Genomic DNA, 19,784 nt, shown 5'->3' with positions numbered 1-19,784 from the left:
ATTACAAGTGATGATTGACATCTCAGAGGACAAATGAGCATCAACGCCACGGTAGGTCAGCCTATCCCTAAACAAATGACCGCATGGGGGAGGCGGGACTTCGTCCGATTCTGCCAGCGCGACTCAACAGAAACTAGTTGTATTAGACACACAGCTTGGCCTATTGATACAGTTCATGAATTGTGGGGACGGGGCTTTGTCTAGTTACAATTGCATAAAGTCACTGATAAACACAGTTTATTCTTCAACTAGGATGTTAAGCCTGCAAGTTAATCGTTTTGGATAAAATGGGATTGGATATCTAGATCTCGTCGGAGGTAAGATATTTTTCATTGAGGTTTTGCTTTTTTTGTTGTAGAAGTAATTCGATTAAAGTAGCCAAACTTCTAAGAATAACTAAGGCATACATTGATTTGAAAACTTAAAATTGTATCATAACCGAATGCTGCTTTATGAGTCGGCCTGACCATCTAAATCTGGTTTCGAATGGTAAAAACAACAGCGAGATCTGAAAAGGGTCTTCGATTCTATTGTGCTGCGAGTTCGCTCTCCACAGCGGGCTCTCTAGCCCAAATGACATTAACTTTTCATTAGAAGCAAAACACCGTTCATAAATTATAAACTGGACTGATATTTTGGAGCCAGAATTGATACGATACGGTTCGTGATTCTACGAATAACTTCTTTCCTTTGAGTCCAATTGTGATTATTTGCAAAACTCACTGCATGTTCTGTTGGAAGAAGTAAAAACAGTGGTGCCTGGAGAAGTGGGTATACAAACATTTTGCCAAAATTACACTAATAATTTTGCCAAAATTACACTAATAATTTTGAAGAATTCTGAGAAAGTGACATACACACCTAAAATGATAAATCGCAAATTGGTCTTTGTCAGGACAAGGTGTACATGTAGGTTTAAGGCGTCCACATACTTCCCATCTGGAACAGTTCGTGTATATATTAAGACATTTACGTTTGTCTTCCGCGAGTTTTTTTCGGCTGTTCGTGCGCACATTTATTTTCTTGAGGGAAGCCGAAGTCGGTAGCCGAAGATAACGCCCCTTCATTGGTGATTGGTCGAAAGTAGGGATTCTTCAATGAATTGTTTGTAAATTCAAGGACTAATGGTTTTATGCAGAAAAATGTAATTGAAAAATACTGCACCTAACATCTTATATGTAAAATTGTCCAACTAGGATCTCCTTGACAAAACATTTTTAAATGAATGACATTTCTTCAGTTATCTTAGATTAATTCAGACTATTTTGAGGAAGTGCATGTGGGACGGCATTTCAAGACACAGCGTTTTTTTGTTTGTCAAGCGAAGGTCTTATAAGGGAGTATGCAAGCACCCTCGTTTGGTTCGCCTAGCCAAAACATGCAGAAGGCTTAAAGGTGTCTGCAATACTTCCCGTCCGAAATAATGACATGTTGTGATGTTTTGGTCTTCAGCAAGGGTTTCTTCAGCTGTTTGTACGCGAAATTTTTTTTGAGGAAAGCCGAATTTCGGTGGCCAAAGTCTAACGCCCCTTTTGTCGGTCATTGGTCAACAGTAGGGATTCTCAAATTAAGAGGGGGTTTTTTGTCATTCAAGGATAGACTACATATTTTTTCACTTGAGAAATACTGCACCAAAAAACATTGTTGTATTTCAAATTGCAAGATTAAGATCTCCTCAGCTAAAAAGTCAAACTCAATGACAGATTTCTTGAGTTATCTAAGATTCATTCTGACGATTTGAGGAAGTGTATGGCTACTGGCTATGGCGCCTCAAGATGGACAAACAGTACATTTCCTGCTTTAATCTTGTTTTAAGCGAAAGTCTTTTAAGGGAATATGCGAGCACACTCGTTTGTCTAGGTGCCATCTGAACTGAAGCATGCGAGAGCCTTGATAGTTAGCCCTTGATCATGATTCCTTTCCTTTACATTTCACATAAGTCATTGGATGAAGGCGTCATCTGTCCACGGGGGAGTTTTGTTATGAGCCCCGACACTCGTTCTGAACTTTTAATATTTTTTTTATTATTTCACCTTTATTTAACCAGGTAGGCCAGTTGAGAACAAGTTCTCATTTACAACTGTGACCTGGCCAAGATAATGCAAAGCAGTGTGACACAAACAACAACACAGGGTTACACATGGAATAAACAAACATGCAGTAAATAATACAATTGAAAGTTCTATACAAAGTCTGTGCAAATGAGGTAGGATAAGGGGGGGTGAAGCAATAAGTAGGCCATAATGGCGAAATAATTACAATATAGCAATTAAACACTGGAGTGATAGATGTGCAGAAGATGAGTGTGCAAGTAGAGATACTGGGGTGCAAATGAGCAAAATAAATAACAGTATGGGGGATGAGGTAGTTGGATGGGCTATTTACAGATGGGCTATGCACATGTGCTGTGAGCTGCTCTGACAGCTGGTGCTTAAAAGTTAGTGAAGGGTATATGAGTCTCCAGCTTCAGTGATTTAAAAAAAAAAAAAAAATCTTGATTTTTTGTTGTTGTTTTTTTTGTTTCCCAAGTTCGTTCTATTCATTGACAGCAGAGATCTGGAAGGAAAGGCAGCCAAAGTAGGAACAGTGAGATATACCTGCTGGAGCGCATGCTTCGGGTGGGTGCTGCTTAACATGCATTACTTGTGGTACAGTTTTGGAAGTATAACGACCTTATCTTTCATATCAGCGAGAAATGTTCAATTGATACATTTACATTTAAGTCATTTAGCAGACGCTCTTATCCAGAGCGACTTACAAATTGGATACGCACCTTATATAGGGTTAGTGTTCCCACAAGACCATATCGCCGTGTTACAGCAAGTGTTTACAGAAGATATACTTGCGACAGAGGGACCATTGTGCTATTTAGTGATCTAACATGCTCCGAACACCTGTGTGTAACAGAAGAAGGCTGCTAGAAACGTCACATTAGCTACAACTGTGATAAAGCTGGTTAAAACACTGTGTATTTTGTGTTTGTGAAAGTATTTTGTTGGGATATGAAAGTGAAGCGGGTTATGTTTCTAGGACCGTATTGCAATTAGATGGTGCATTTGGCTGTTTTGTCAGCCAGAGCCAGTCTAACTCTGAAAATAACATGAGGTCCTTTGACCTTTAGGAGTAACGGAAACATTAGGCTTCTTAAGAGTACATCTTGGGCCTGCTAATAGTAGACCTACTATTGAAACACGTAAATAAGTCTGTCAACTGAGTCAGAAATTCACAGGTTTCAGATTTGCGCATGTTTTTTTCTCGAGTTTTTGCTCACACTTAAAAAAAGAAAATAGAAGATCGAATGTTGTTGTTTTTCTAACTCCACAAAAATGCGTAAACCACATCAGGAGACAACTTTTGAGATCTGGGACAAATCTAAGACATTTTTTATATTTGCATGTAGTTACCCTTTATTTCAAGGGCTCTGGTACCTAACACTTGTTAGTGGTGTTTCTGTAGCACATGAGATGGAGTTTGCAAAACAAATGGCAACTGGATTGATTATAATAATCATGATAATATTAGCAAGTTAGGCATAGGCTACATTGTTGCTAGGTAATGTTTAATTGAGAAGGTTTTTGGGAAAGCCTTTCCATCTACCTGAGGACGTTTAGGCCCAGTCATTAGCATTGCTAGATCCCTTTCTATATTTCAAATGGATGTTTCCGTCTCTGATGGTATCCATCCTGGGCATGATATGTATCCTGGGCATTAAGAAGTGAATAAAGGCAATGACCACTGAAAAATAAATGGTTATACACCGTATACTTGCGTATACCCACCACTACACCACTGAGTATAACTTCTCAAATTGGCTAAGTTTGTTCTACACACATAATTGTGTTTTGATAGCTAAACAATGATAACATAGTGATATCATCACTATGCTATCAAAATAAGTCTCAAACACACAAGCGTACATGAGGACAATTTGTCAACTGTTCTAGCTGGTACCTGTGTAAGGGTTTGGGTTATATTGAAGCCATGTCTGTTTCTTCTACCTAGTGTGGCAGTGCTAACCTTGACAGCTGTTGTCTTCATCAGCCTACAATGCGGTACTTTTGATTTCAGACTTTTGGAGAAACGCCGGCTAAGTACAGCTGCGTATAGCTCGCTGATGTGTTGCGTGTTTGAGATGTCAAACACAATGACTTGTGAAGTGGTTTATCGGTCATGAGAAAACGAATCTGACAGAAATGCTCAACTTTGAAAAAGGAGTGTAGTTTTCTCCAGGATAGACCTTGGTAGTTCAAGAGGCAGCCAAGAATACAGTAGCCTAGATTATCATTCAAACCGAGTTCACAATGCAAAATCATCTCCGTATACTTGGTCAAGTCAAGATCCCATTTTGTTTTGGGGACTTAATATTTTGGAAAACCTATGAGGATCCCTACAAAAAATGGCTATGGCAACAAGGGAAGTGCTGTGGTCCTTTGGCTCCCAAAATCCATCCACCCAGGAACATGCCTAAAATGCTCATAACTGGCTACCAATACTAGCCTGCATACCCTCCTCATATGGCTAAATTCAATAGCATTTGTATTGCCAAGCGCCTGAGAAGACAAGCTTAAGGGTGATTTGTTTGGCCAGATTAGCTCCTTTTATCTGGATTTGCAAAAGTGCCTGTCAGCACTCAAGCCCGCTCAATGGGACTCCAAGTTTCTTTACTGGCGGCAGCTAATTAAAAAGCATAGCTTTTGTTTCCACTCAGTTTTCTAATCCTTTTCCTGGAATGCTGGACAGCTGAGACGAGCCAAGCCCGTTTATAGATGCAGTCCACACTCCAGAGCAGTGTATTCAGTGTATTTTATGTATGCATTAAGGTACCCTTAAGCAGGCCAGGGAAAGTCGTTCCCTCTGAAAGATGTTCACTGTAGATGAAATTAATCCACAAATCCCTATCTGCATTCCCCTTTTCCTTCTCCCCACTCTTGATGTTTGAAAACCCACAGTACTTCTTACTGTAGGGCATTGGAGTGTAATGTTAGCTGGATCTGTTGTTTGCGAGTCGAGTTTCTCCAGTTCTCTCCATATTCCCCACCTCTTTGTACTCCTGTCTCTTTGGTTCCCCCGGGGAGGTTAAATAATTGGAGTGTGATCTCATCACCAGCATCCTACATGGTAGGGAAGATCATGTGCATAGTTTGCATGATTATAGATAATTGAGTGAGAGAGAATCAATCCGGATGTGTTTTGTGTTCCTCCAAACAAGGTCAAGAGAGGAAGGACTAAGTGCCATACTCCTGTAGAGTAAACAAGTTATCCTATTGTCCTTCACTTGACCTTTTACTTACCCTGCCCAGTAGTGTACTGCAGATATTTCAATTCCTAACCAGGTGTCTGCAACTTTGTGCCGCACACTTTTCTTTCTCTTTACAAGAATCCTGTCTGGTGCAGAACAGGAAAATGGCCACTGGCGATAGGTTAGTCTGCACATCGAATCATCCACATGTGTAACCTGAGTGCAGGCCAGCTTGTAGACCTATTTCAATGTGCATGACTAGAAAGGCTGCAATGATGGTGTTACAGACAAGGGGTTTTAGAACTGGGTAAACACATTTTAAAACGGCCTATATCAGCTCTGTTATGACCCGGTATCGGGTAACAAGGGAATGCATGGACGCAGACTGGGATTAGCGAGCCGGGGCCATCTGTGCGAAGGACAGCGGTAGCCAGGCCTTTTCTTGGTGTCCCCTGCATGGAGTCCGGAAGTGTCTGCTGGAACCCCCGTTGACGTCCTTATGCATCTGGGCCACCCTGGGATCTTTAATGATTTGATTTCACCACGGAGCTGGAGGGAGGAGCTGCCTCCACAATCACCTCCCTTCATTCCCCAATTCTCCATACCACAGGAGAAAGGAGACTGTAGCCAGGGAGGCGCCACTCCTCTGTAAACTCCACAGAGAGTTAAGTTGCAGGTCAATGAAGAAACATCTCCTTCCCCATGATCGCAGCAGAGAGCCCTAAAGAGGTGACGCCAGCTCGGGGAAAGGCATCTCACTTCTGCTCTACTGCTCGCGGTGACATTCAAACGTGAATCACCTGGTCTTAGCACCCTGCTTTGCCAGCCCAGCTAGTCAGTCACAGGGGCCATAGCCCTGGCAGGGTGAAACATGGGATTAACAGGTTTACCAGTGCAGGAGGCTTTAGTCGCTCATCTTGTTTGTGTGTTTCATCTATTATCAGCTGTAATTACTATGCGGCGACTGTGGGCCTGCGTGGTGTCTGGGCTGGCTCCATAAACTGGTCAGGTGACTCAGGTCACAGACCACGGTCAAGGTTTAAGTTCAATTAAGTGGATTGGATTAATTTAAGTGAAGGAATTAAAACAATTAAATATTTAAACACTGAGGCAACCTTTTTGATGAACTTTCTACTTTTTGTGTTTCGAAGAATGCAAACATAATTTCTGGTGTGTAATATGTCAGCATTTCTTCATAGCTATGGCTCTGTGGGTCCTTGTAGAAATAACAATGACTTGAATCAACACTACTGCTATTCTAATATACTTCTGTAAGGAAGGATAACATTTAGCCTACTCTTGTGTGGTAACCCCATTCCCCGTCTCTGTAACAGTTTGGAGCCTCTACGCTATCATCTGAAATTCTCTCTAGCCAGCACCAGTGACTCCCAAGGGAGTGGATCAAGCTGCTGGCAAGGCCTTTCCCAAACATGCAGCCATCTGCCTCGACACCTGACACCATAGCCCACACTGCAATCCATTTCGACTTCTCCTCAGAGACACGTTTGTTTCTATTAAAGACGGTTTAAAAACTGACGACCAAGCATTATCACCGCCAATAGAATAGATAGCCCATCTCCATTCATAAGTCATCCACACGTTCCTTCCTTTTCTGGGTGAAAAAAAATCTGTTGACAACATGTTTAATATTTGAAAATGGCTGTGATTTCTATGAATGTGGACCACTCAAGTCTGCCTGAATGCTTGTGTGCTTTGGCTGGGGAAGCTTTTAATCAACCTCCAACTGCAGTACCTACTGGATGCATTGCAAATTAAATGTGACAAATGGATGCTGTGTGTTTTTTTTTTTTTTTTTTTTTTTGCTGACAAGTATAATTGAGGACTTTGGGTATTTTGTAAATGTATTTGTTTCATTGGTTTGTGCAAAGGGTATTTTTGACTGATGTGCTGAGAGTTTATTTTTGTAACATTTTAATTTGGCTGAATGTATGATTATTGAAATCTTTGAGTTGGTAGTAATAATAGGCCAGGGCTGATACAGTTGCTAAGTACACCCTTTGTTTCCAGAGTGCTCAGTATAGGTAATTTCTTAAGATCTTAAGACATTTTGAACTTTACATCAGACTACTAACAAAGACAAGTGCAACGTTGCTCAAAACGAACTGCGTTTAAAGTAGACAGCCACCTCTAATTTACCCACGGTTGAAGGTGTTTTCAGGATGTCAGCAAACGCCTCCAGGTGAAAATGTGAAGAATTTCACCTCTTAATAAACCTCTAATTGACAGGCACTTCCTCGGTTGGTGTCCACTGGGGAACCACAAAACAACGAATCGAGCTTGATAGGTCTATGAAAAGGAAGAGCAGACTATTGTAGAAACACCTGCCAAAGGGTTGGTGAAGCAACACCAGTAGTTGTCATGGATGTGTATGCTATAGAAAAGCAATCGACAGACAGTGGGTTTATTTAGCGTTATGGCACTTGGAGGCCTTCGTAACCATTGAGTAGCGATGGGCTACAAAGCAGTAGAGTGGGTGTCTACAGAGACGAGCATCTGGGGCTTGTCTTAACTGGTGAAATCAAAAAGGTTAGCATATTTGGTCACCTTCTCGTTTTAAGTTATCTATTGGATCTTGACAGCTGTGCTGACAAGTTTCTTGTGTCTTTCTCTTTAACACTTTAGTAATGGAGTTGAGGATTGGGCAAGGCTTTTTTCAGATGACAGTGTCGGTGACAATGGTTCTGCAATTATTAGTGAATGACAAGTGACTGTTGTTGTATTAATGCATACATTAGCCCTTGGGGTACATTACTCTCCAATTCTATGCTTTGCATCATGTTTCTTTGCTCGATTTACTAATCGTATTTTATTACATTTAGTCCCTCAGAGCTATCAACTCCAAATGAGAATCCCACAGTTTGTGTTATTTCAGCAACGACATGGGAACCATTTAGTATTTCCATTTTTCATTGCCAGGGGAGACAATAACTTTCGAGCCATTTGTCTAAGAATTAATGAGGATGTAGACTAAATGTCCCCGTGATGACAATAGAGTACAAATGATGTTGTTTTTGGCCTACAATTCCCTCCGTATACTGATGTGATTTCCCATGACATTTCTATTTTTCTTTGTGGGTTTGTTTGTGTGGGTGGATGATGAGCCGTATATCCTAAATTAATTTATGTAATCCTCCTTAACCTTTTCTCTTGTGCTGTAAAGGAAGAGTTGTTTGCTCTGACTGCTTTAGTAGGAAAGTATTGTTATTCTTTGTAATTTACAGTGGATGGTGATAAATAATAGTGCAACAATATTCTTTTTCTGGAATACACTATCATTAGAATGATTTTTGGGATAATGACACTGGGTGGGTTATGGTATAGACCCATTTGTAGACAGCAACCAATTTTTTTTCATGGGGTGGCAGATGGACTCATGATTTTGGGGGTCAAGGTGAAAGTGCCCTCAACGTGGCTGACCCACGTCTGTCAATTATAGTTTTCAATTCAATCAATGATTTTCCTAGTTAATTAAATGTTACAATAAAATAAAAATCATAAGGCTGCAATAAAGCCTTTTTGTGTTTGTTTTGCTCCCAGAGCGATGTATTCACATAATCCCTATAGGTTGCTGACGACGAACTATGATAGGTCACTCACATAACCCCGGGAATCCTCTGATTCTCTGAGGACTTGCATGTCAAAAGTAAAAATCCTGTAAATGACCAGTCACTGCCCTGAAGTTCTCCCCTTAGTGTCGCTAAGTTACTAAGTCTTTAGAAGGGCTTGCACCTGTATAGCTGTCTTCCAAATTAAATATTTGTAAAAGATGAAAAATAAAAAGGTTCTTTATAGTCATATTTTTCAATCTTTCATTAAAAAAACTACGCCCGCCTTGCCAGTTATTTTCATATAAAGTCAGAAAAGCAAAGTCTGCCATGTCATTGACCCAGAAGTCAAGCTTGTGATAACCTCTGGCCATGCTACGGTTAACTGCAGCTCCTCTGAGGCGAGACAACCTGGGGGAATGTGTTGTGTTTTCTCCGGCCCAGAGCAAAAGGGGCTTACTGGCCCCAGCCTTGAACGGGAGATAAAAAGAAGATTACCGGCCTTCCCTCCCTGCATTCCTTCCCCTCATTGAGGCGAAAGTACCATCTCAATAGGAAGCCCTCTGGGATCTGCTTTGACATTCCTGGTTCACTTGACTCTTCTATCTCCACTGATATCGTTTATGAATTGGGATGGGAAGTCATCTCATCAAGTGCTGGCGAGCAGAGCTGGCTGAGGGAAATGATGTGGCGTGCTGATATTGGCAGGAAGTTGTTTGTCGCCGGAAGCTTTAAAGGGCGAGTGCTAGCAAACACAAATTCAGTCTTTGTGAACATTTTTGGCAGACAAATTCACCATATTGGTGGTTCAGCTATTATAGGAACCAAGAAGGACTTAGTTGGTTGGAGGATAGTGCTTGGAACACCAAGGGTGTGGGTTTGATTCCCTTTTAGGCCACATGTATTGGAGGCCTGAGTGGCTTTGGATGCTAAACAACTGTATTGCCCTAATGGTTTTGATTACTGTCACAGTGGTGGCTTGCATGTTAGAGGAATGATCTGAATCAGACAATTTCGTCTTATTCAGGCTATCAGACTAATGCATGCATGCCTACCAACTAGGGCCAAGTGATGTACAGAATTATACACCAACACTCACAACAAAGACGAACGGCAACTTCTTCCTTTCCGACAACAAGCAGTTTCAACTCGCTATTTGCTTCTGAGGTTTATCAACAAACTTATGTGCTAGCTGTCTAGTCTGTTTTTATAAATTAGCATAAAAATACACATTCATGTAAGGAATTGGCAACTCGTTCTGAGAAATAAGGATCTTCTTATCCAGGTAGGCCACTTGATTTCAATATCTTAAAGTGAACAGGCTATGTTGTTCAAACAGTTGGAGATGGACAGGAGGGTCTATTCATAACAGTTCAATTTGTTCTACCGTGTTAGCAAGCAAATAGATCCATGTTGTCTAGACTTGTATAAAGATGAGCTGTCTACTCACAAGCACGTGGCCTTGTGCTTGAGGGCTTGTGTATGAGACCTGTGTTCTACAACGCCTGCTACAACAAGTTGGTCATTATTAGTGGATGTGCATGGTTCTGGTTAAATTTGTAACCAAAAATCAAAATTTAAGAAAGACGTACTTGAAAGCCCGATCAGTGATTGTTGCAAAAAAGCAGGTTAATAATGAAACTATTTGTGGGTGTTATGATTGTGGAATGCTTATATTTAGCCTAGGTATAATATTACATCCAGTGCATTGACCTTTAATTTTCCAACAGCTTATTTAGAGAAAACGTTACAGAAATTGAGATGGATATCATAAGTCGCCCATAAGTTTGGAAAATAATCTAAATATTATTTTTAGGCCATATCACCAGCCCTACAACCAACCAGCTAGAGTCATGAGACCTCATGATCGATGTTTCGTTATGTAGTTGTTTACCAACAGTGTGAACCTCTCCGAGTGGCTTTGGATTGGTATCGAGTACTCTTTTTGTTGTCATGCTTTTTTAAATTACAGTTTCCCTATAGGTTTTAAAATCTTCTGTTTTGTTTACACCATCTGTGTATTTTGGTTATTTTTCTGATCCACATGTCTTTCAAATCTCCAAACGTTTATCCCTGCCACCACACTAAACTGTTTACTCAATGTTTACTGCTCTCAAAAGGGATTTTGTAAGAAGCTTTGGGGATACAATAACACTTTTTTTTTTGGTACCGACCCTTTGAAATGTTATTGCGTAACTAAGTCTTCTAAATCTTCTTCACTTTTGGGAGCAGCTGCTCTGCTACCTTTCGGATGTGTTTGTAGAGGGTCCTCAGCACTCTAGGCCTCACCAGACACAGGAGGAAGAGATGTTTTTTTTTTAATCAGTCAAGCGCTTCCACCATATGCTTCACTCAGAGAAGCTAAATCTTTTAAAAGTACTACTCTGTGTCTTACTCAGCAAGAGATTTGATTTCACATAGGCTTTGTTATGGATTGAATTCATAATTCATGGTTTACGTATTGCCTTAGTATAACAGCTTCACATACCAAAAAAAAACAGTTTTTCTCTTGAAGCTGGCATTCCACTCAATCCTGCCACACTCATCCAGCCGGATAACATTGACACTAAGTTGACCCCGCTAACCAGGAAGCCCATCAATATCCCATTTCGGCCATCAACTCGAAGCCATTCAGGCAACTGTGGAAATGATATAGTGAACATGCTAACTGTGCTCATCGCCCTCGCGACGAACCGATTTACCCGCCGCCGTCACGTGAGGAGTACCCCGTTCGACAAAGGGAACCATTAGATGGAAGACGACCCAGTCCTCTTCGAGGTTAATTGGAATTATGGTCACTAATCAAGTGCGGCGACGTGGACCCGAGAGCCGTTTCAACAGATTTAGTTTGTTGCAACGGCAGAGAATGGGTAGTGACCGACCGGAATCACCATATAACATGCCCTTTGCATAGTTTGCTATAGTAATCATTCCCAATAGTATGACTTTTTATTTATTTAGGATGATGGTGTCTTCATACGTGATTATTCAATGGTCATTTCTGGCCAACAAGGTCATGAACACTCAAAGGCCATAGGTCAAATCGCAGAAAGATCCACTGTGGTAGCACTGTTCAAATTCCCACCATAATGGGCAGAAATGCTCTTCTGATATCGTTCATGGGGTCAGGGTTTTCGTGTGTGTTAAAGGCTATCTATGGGGCTAGTCTATTCATGTGTGATATAGACATCTAGCATAAATGTCTGAAAATCTTGGCTCTCATCTGCATGGTCCATGTGTTGTTGGATGACTGGGTCATAATGTGTGAGTTTGCCGTAATTGAAAAATCATGTGTTGGGTGGGTGTTTGTGTTACTAGACTAGACTGTTGTGTTTTGGTGTCTAGTTTATATATGGTGTGTGTGGGAGCAGGGATTTGTAGGGCTGACTAATCCTCCCTTACTCAGCACTCATTGTGCACTTTCAGAGTAGAGCAAACGGCTCCACAACACACACAGGCATTTTGAACTAGTAATGTAACACCAGAAAAATATTTTATTGTTGTAGTCGTCACTGCCTTGAACTATTCTGCTGTATATAACAAGTCCAGCATTTACCAAAAGCCTCATGTGCTCTTTTCCCCTCTTTTTTTCCTAACCGGAATCGCTATTATTTTGAATTTTTAGAACACACTCAAGAACCTCCAGAAGCTAACCAGCTAACTAGCTACAAGCTATTTAGTCATTTTTAGCCACTGCTAGCGGCTTTGACCTTTTACCTTCTGCACAGCCAGCCAGTTTTTTTAACCTGGATAATATTCGCCAGTCTAGCTTCCCTGCCCCATCCACCGCTGCCCCCTGGACACTGATCACTTGGCTACATAGCTGATGCATGCTGGACTGTCCAATAATCATGGTACTCCATTCTGCTTGTTTATGTTTTATCTGTCGGCTCCAGCCGCACTCAGGCTCTGTGGGTAGTTAATCCGACCCTCCCTGCCTAGTCAACGCCATTTTACCTGCTGTTGTTGTGCTAGCTGATTAGCTGTTGTTGTCTCACCTACTGTTTTAGCTAGCTCTTCCAATTCAACAACTGTATGCCTCGCTATATGTCTCTCTCAAATGTCAATATGCCTTGTATACTGTTGTTCAGGTTAGTTATCATTGTTTTAGTTTACAATGGAGCCCCTAGTTCCACTCTTCATACCCCTGATACCTCCTTTGTCCCACCTCCCACACATGCGGTGACCTCACCCATTACAACCAGCATGTCCAGTGATACAACCTCTCTCATCATCACCCAGTGCCTGGGCATACCTCCGCTGTACCCGCACCCCACCATACCCCTGTCTGCGCATTATGCCCTGAATATATTCTACCATGCCCAGGAATCTGCTCCTTTTATTCTCTATCCCCAACGCTCTAGGCGACCAGTTTTGATAGCCTTTAGCCGCACCCTCATTCTACTCCTCCTCTGTTCCGCGGGTGACGTGGAGAAAAACCCAGGCCCTGCATGTCCCCAGGCACCCTCATTTGTTGACTTCTGTGATCGAAAAAGCCTTGGTTTCATGCATGTCAACATCAGAAGCCTCCTCCCTAAGTTTGTTTTACTCACTGCTTTAGCACACTCTGCTAACCCTGATGTCCTTGCCGTGTCTGAATCCTGGCTCAGGAAGGCCACCAAAAATTCGGAGATGTCCATACCCAACTATAAAATTTTCCGTCAAGATAGAACTGCCAAAGGGGGAGGAGTTGCAGCCTACTGCAGAGATAGCCTGCAAAGTAATGTCATACTTTCCAGGTCCATACCCAAACAGTTCGAACTACTAATTTTGAAAATGACTCTCTCCAGAAATAAGTCTCTCACTGTTGCCACCTGCAACTGACCCCCCCCCCCCTCAGCTCCCAGCTGTGCCCTGGACAACATTTGTGAATTGATCGCCCCCCCATCCAGCTTCAGAGTTTGTTCTGTTAGGTGACCTAAACTGGGATATGCTTAACACCCCGGCAGTCCTACAATCTAAGCTAGATGCCCTCAATCTCACACAAATCATCAAGGAACCCACCAGGTACAACCCTAAATCTGTAAACAAGGGCACCCTCATAGACGTCATCCTGACCAACTGGCCCTCCAAATACACCTCCGCTGTCTTCAACCAGGATCTCAGCGATCATTGCCTCATTGCCTGTATCCGCTACGGAGCCGCAGTCAAACGACCACCCCTCATCACTGTCAATCGCTCCCTAAAACACTTCTGTGAGCAGGCCTTTCTAATCGACCTGGCCCGGGTATCCTGGAAGGACATTGACCTCATCCCGTCAGTTGAGGATGCCTGGTCATTCTTTAAAAGTAACTTCCTCACCATTTTAGATAAGCATGCTCCGTTCAAAAAATGCAGAACCGAGAACAGATATAGCCCTTGGTTCACTCCAGACCTGACTGCCCTCGACCAGCACAAAAACATCCTGTGGCGGACTGCAATAGCATCGAATAGTCCCCGCGATATGCAACTGTTCAGGGAAGTCAGGAACCAATACACGCAGTCAGTCAGGGAAGCTAAGGCCAGCTTCTTCAGGCAGAAGTTTGCATCCTGTAGCCAACTCCAAAATGTTCTGGCTACTCCAACCTCGTCCAACAGCTCCGCCCCCAAAGCTCTTCGCCCAAGCCTCTCCAGGTTCTCCTTTACCCAAATCCAGATAGCAGATGTTCTGAAAGAGCTGAAAAACCTGGACCCATACAAATCAGCTGGGCTTGACAATCTGGACCCTCTATTTCTGAAACTATCCGCCGCCATTGTCGTAACTTCTATTACCAACCTGTTCAACCTCTCTTTCATATCGTCTGAGATCCCCAAGGATTGGAAAGCTGCCGCAGTCATCCCCCTCTTCAAAGGGGGAGACCCCCTGGACCCAAACTGTTACAGTCCTATATCCATCCTGCCCTGCCTATCTAAGGTCTTCGAAAGCAAAGTCAACAAACAGGTCACTGACCATCTCGAATCCCACCGTACCTTCTCCGCTGTGCAATCTGGTTTCCGAGCCGGTCACGGGTGCATCTCAGCCACGCTCAAGGTACTAAATGATATCATAACCGCCATCGATAAAAGACAGTACTGTGCAGCCGTCTTCATCTACCTTGCCAAGGCTTTCGACTCTGTCAATCACCATATTCTTATCAGAAGACTCGGTAGCCTCGGTTTTTCGGATGACTGCCTTGCCTGGTTCACCAACTACTTTGCAGACAGAGTTCAGTGTGTCAAATCGGAGGGCATGCTGTCCGGTCCTCTGGCAATCTCTGTGGGGGTGCCACAGGGTTCAATCCTCGGGCCGACTCTTTTCTCTGTATATATCAATGATGTTGCTCTTGCTGCGGGCGATTCCCTGATCCACCTCTACGCAGACGACACCATTCTATATACTTCCGGCCCGTCCTTGGACACTGTGCTATCTAACCTCCAAACGAGCTTCAATGCCATACAACACTTCTTCCGTGGCCTCCATCTGCTCTTAAACGCTAGTAAAACCAAATGCATGCCTTTCAACCATTCGCTGCCTGCACCCGCACGCCTGACCAGCATCACCACCCTGGATGGTTCCGACCTTGAATATGTGGACATCTAAGTACCTAGGTGTCAGGCTAGACTGTAAACTCTCCTTCCAGACTCATATCAAACATCTCCAATCGAAAATCAAATCTAGAGTTGGCTTTCTATTCCGCAACAAAGCTTCCTTCACTCACGCCGCCAAACTTACCCTAGTAAAACTGACTATCCTACTGATCCTCGACTTCGGCGATGTCATCTACAAAATTGCTTCCAACACTCTACTCAGCAAACTGGATGCAGTTTATCACAGTGCCATCCGTTTTGTCACTAAAGCACCTTATACCACCCACCACTGCAACCTGTATGCTCTAGTCGGCTGGCCCTCGCTACATATTCGTCGCCAGACCCACTGGCTCCAGGTCATCTACAAGTCCGTGCTAGGTAAAGCTCCGCCATATCTCAGTTCACTGGTCACGATGGCAACACCCATCTGTAGCACACGCTCCAGCAGGTGTATCTCACTGATCATCCCTAAAGCCAACACCTCATTTGGCCGCCTTTCATTCCAGTTCTCTGCTGCCTGTGACTGGAACCAATTGCAAAAATTGCTGAAGTTGGAGACTTTTATCTCCCTCACCAACTTCAAACATCTGCTATCTGAGCAGCTAACCGATCGCTGCAGCTGTACATAGTCTATCAGTAAATAGCCCACCCATTTTTACCTACCTCATCCCCATACGGTTTTTATTTATTTACTTTTCTGCTCTTTTGCACACCAATATCTCTACCTGTACATGACCATCTGATCACTTATCACTCCAGTGTTAATCTGCAAAATTGTAATTATTCGCCTACCTCCTCATGCCTTTTGCACACAATGTATATAGACTCCCCTTTTTTTCTATTGTGTTCTTGACTTGTTAATTGCTTACTCCATGTGTAACTCTGTGTTGTCTGTTCACACTGCTATGCTTTATCTTGGCCAGGTCGCCGTTGCAAATGAGAACTTGTTGTCAACTAGCCTACCTGGTTAAATAAAGGTGAAAAAAAACACAAAAAACAGAGGATACACATTCTTATGACTGCCTGCCTCCTTTAAAAAGTCAAGTCTTGCAGACTACATGAGATCATTAGCCCTGAAAGACTTGAGGTCAAAGGTGACCACTCTTCAGAGATTCTGGACATACTGCTCCAGGAGACATGTTTGCTGAAGGAGGCATCGATGCAGGCAGAGCCCATGCCTTCCCCCAAATTATTTCCCCTGAGGAGGGAAGTGGAGGGAGAAGTAAAGGGGGGTGTGGGGGGGGGTAGCACTGTCTTGGTTGAGGCTTTCCAGACCTGCCTCCGGGTCGGGGATGGGCTCTGATGTACCCAATGGGGCATTAAACATGCATTCTCTTTCTCTCACTCACTTGCTCCCCTCTTCCTCTGTCATTGTCTTATTTCTGCTCTCTGTCTCTCTTGAGGCTTTTAGTCTGCTCTGTCCCTCACTCAATCTTTTATTTCTTCAGTGGCTGTCTGCTGTGTCTTCTCTCACTCTACTAATGATTTCTCTGTTTTCAGATGCTCAGTTATTGCTCTTTCTCTCTGTCATTGTCTGACCTCTACTCTTCCTTTGTACGGGCCTCACTTGCTACCCCTCTTTTCCCTCTTATTTTATTTTACCCCCCTTTTCTCTCCAATTTCGCGCTTGTCTCATCGCTGCAACTCCCCAACGGGGTCGGGAGGCAAGGTCGAGTCATGCATCCTCCGAAACATGACCCGCCGAACCACGCTTCTTAACACCCGCCCGCTTAACCCAGAAGCCAGCCGCACCAATGTGTCGGAGGAAACACTGTTCCAACTTATTGTAAAGTGTGGGATTACGCTTATGCCAGACTTAGCCTACGTTTGAACCTCTCCCTTATTAATTTCAAAGTATGCTCATGACCTGATTTTCATATAAATCATAAAAATACAAATAAATCATATTATTAACCCCTCTAGCATAATATACTTTGCAAGATTTTGAGTGATGCAATAAATATCATATATATTATATATATATTTTCTTTACATGGAGTGTCAGACTCCAGTGGTCATTCATAATTCATTGAATAATATTACATGTTTGGTGAATCTGTTATATTATTCCTGGTAGATATTACTGGTTATGATTGCAGACAGAGCCCAGAGAATGGGACGGTGCAATATTTAATCAATCATATTTTGATATGGTGCATGCATGGGGATGTCTATGTCACCCAGAGATATGCCAATACTGTAGAGATGCACCCAGCGGACTGAAACTTCACTGTGGGCATAATACAGCTATTGCTATCTAGACTTGCCCTAGCAAACAAATTCATTACATTAGCTACCTAAATGTGAAGTAAACTCAACTGAGGAGTAATTGAAAATTTGAGGTTTTGTTTGTATTTTACCCTTTTTTCTCCCCAATTTGGTGATCTCCAATTACGGTCTCATCGTTGCAACTCCCCAACCGGCTCGAGAGACGCGAAGGTGGAGTCAAGCGTCCTCTGAAACATGACCCGCCAAACCGCGCTCTTAATACACACTTAACCCGGAGGCAGTGCCCGGCCGCCACAAGAAGTCGCTGGAGTGCGATTGAGCCAAGCAAAACCCCCTCCCCTAACCCGGACAATGCCGGGCCAATTTACTCTGTTCTGTGAAGGGAGTGGTACACAGTGTTGTGCGAGATCTTCAGTTTCTTGACAATTTCTTGCATGGAATAGCCTTCATTTCTCAGAACAAGACTAGACTGCCGAGTATCAGAAGATAGGTCTTTGTTTCTGGCCATTTTGAGCCTGTAATCGAACCCACAAGTGCTGCTGCTCCAGATACTCAACCAGTCTAAAGAAGGCCAGTTTTATTGCTTCTTTAATCAGAACAACAGTTTTCAGCTGTGCTAACATAATTGCACACAACGTGTGCAACGTGTCATTGGGAACACGAGTGATGGTTGCTGATAATGGGCCTATGTAGATATTAGCCCATCTAGTCACTAAATTACAGCATAGGTTTCAAGTGTCCTGCTAGCTAGTCTTGGTTATTCGTCTGCTGACTGATTTAAAGTGACTGATTTTTAAAATGTATATATGACATTAGAATTATGCCTTAATCAATTACCTTGATGGACCAGCTTCTTACTTTCACTTGTATCGACAGGTTAGTGGTTAGAAATCTATGTTTATGATTTTGAGTGTTACCTTATGTCAAACCATGGAAATATGACGAGTTTGCCGTTTTGCGAGGAGAATAACAACAACATTTTTTTCTATCAAGAGACGAGGAGCACGCATGACAAGGACAGCTGGAGCACACTTGATTGGTTGGGTTAAGCATCAATAGTCATTGAAATCGGGGAAAACCACTTCCTACTACATTCCCATTACAGTGAAATGAGAAAATGATGGCTAATATCATAAGATGATCCATTTTAGTCCGATTTTTAATATTGTAGGGCAAAATATTGTGTTCGTGCAACATTGCGATGGTCGCTCATGGTTCATTATCATACATTCCTAACCAATAGCATTAATTATTGAAATCGACACCACATGGCTGATTTACTACATTTGTTGAAAGTAATGAGCATTGCAAACCAGAAACATGGCGATAAAACATATTTTGTGCACTTCTCGTTAGCTGTTACTCTCATCCCAAGGCTGTTACTCTCATCCCAAGGCTGTTACTCTCATCCCAAGGCTGTTACTCTCATCCCAAGGCTGTTACTCTCATCCCAAGGCTGTTACTCTCATCCCAAGGCTGTTACTCTCATCCCAAGGCTGTTACTCTCATCCCAAGGCTGTTACTCTCATCCCAAGGCTGTTACTCTCATCCCAAGGCTGTTACTCTCATCCCAAGGCTGTTACTCTCATCCCAAGGCTGTTACTCTCATCCCAAGGCTGTTACTCCCATCCCAAGGCTGTTACTCCCGCCCCACCGGCAGGTACAGAAGTAACGTTCACACAGCACACGTGAGCTGTCAAGAGCAAAAAGAAGCACCCATCAATCTACTCGCTGAGCTTATTTAAAGTGTTTGACCTCCAATAGTGAACGTACTAGCAATATGTTGGTTACTGTTGATAGTCTGCAAAAAGACACCTAGCATTTGTCTTGGCTAGCCTACTTTAGCCAGGTCTTTCTCTTTTGGAAAGTTTGTCTTAACGGGGCATCTTCTCAATTACATACTTTAGAAACAAAAATGAATGCAACTAATATAATACAATTTGAAAGAATAAAGTAATGACTTGCATTGCTAAATTATATTACATCGCTTTTTAAATACATATAATAACCAAATGTAGCTTGTTTAATAGCTGAATATGGAGAGAAGGCATGCCAACCTTATAGGTACTGCATGACCACATAAGAGCTACACCATGTCCGGGAAAAAGTTTGTTAGACCCTGGCGTGTTTCATATGCAGCTACGGAGTGGGGGCGCATCAGCTATTTTCTGTGCTCTGATTTACGAATAGCAAGCTTGACTAGT

General features: G+C 42.7%; 1 protein-coding gene across 4 annotated transcripts in view; it reads left to right on the top strand.

Moving 5' to 3' along the window:
* Window positions 1-124: 124 nt before the first annotated feature.
* LOC124002570 (signal-induced proliferation-associated 1-like protein 2) overlaps window positions 125-19,784 on the top strand; it is a 102,470-nt gene continuing 82,810 nt past the window's right edge. For all 4 annotated transcript variants that reach the window (XM_046310061.1, XM_046310058.1, XM_046310059.1 and 1 more), the window contains exon 1: window positions 125-317. The gene's annotated coding sequence lies outside the window, so the exon portion shown is untranslated. The remainder of the gene's footprint in view (window positions 318-19,784) is intronic.

This window comes from Oncorhynchus gorbuscha, linkage group LG18, assembly GCF_021184085.1.
Source record: "Oncorhynchus gorbuscha isolate QuinsamMale2020 ecotype Even-year linkage group LG18, OgorEven_v1.0, whole genome shotgun sequence".
Taxonomy (NCBI): domain Eukaryota; kingdom Metazoa; phylum Chordata; class Actinopteri; order Salmoniformes; family Salmonidae; genus Oncorhynchus; species Oncorhynchus gorbuscha.
The sequence above is the reverse complement of the archived record's forward strand: the minus strand, read 5'-3'. Positions and strand labels throughout refer to the sequence as shown.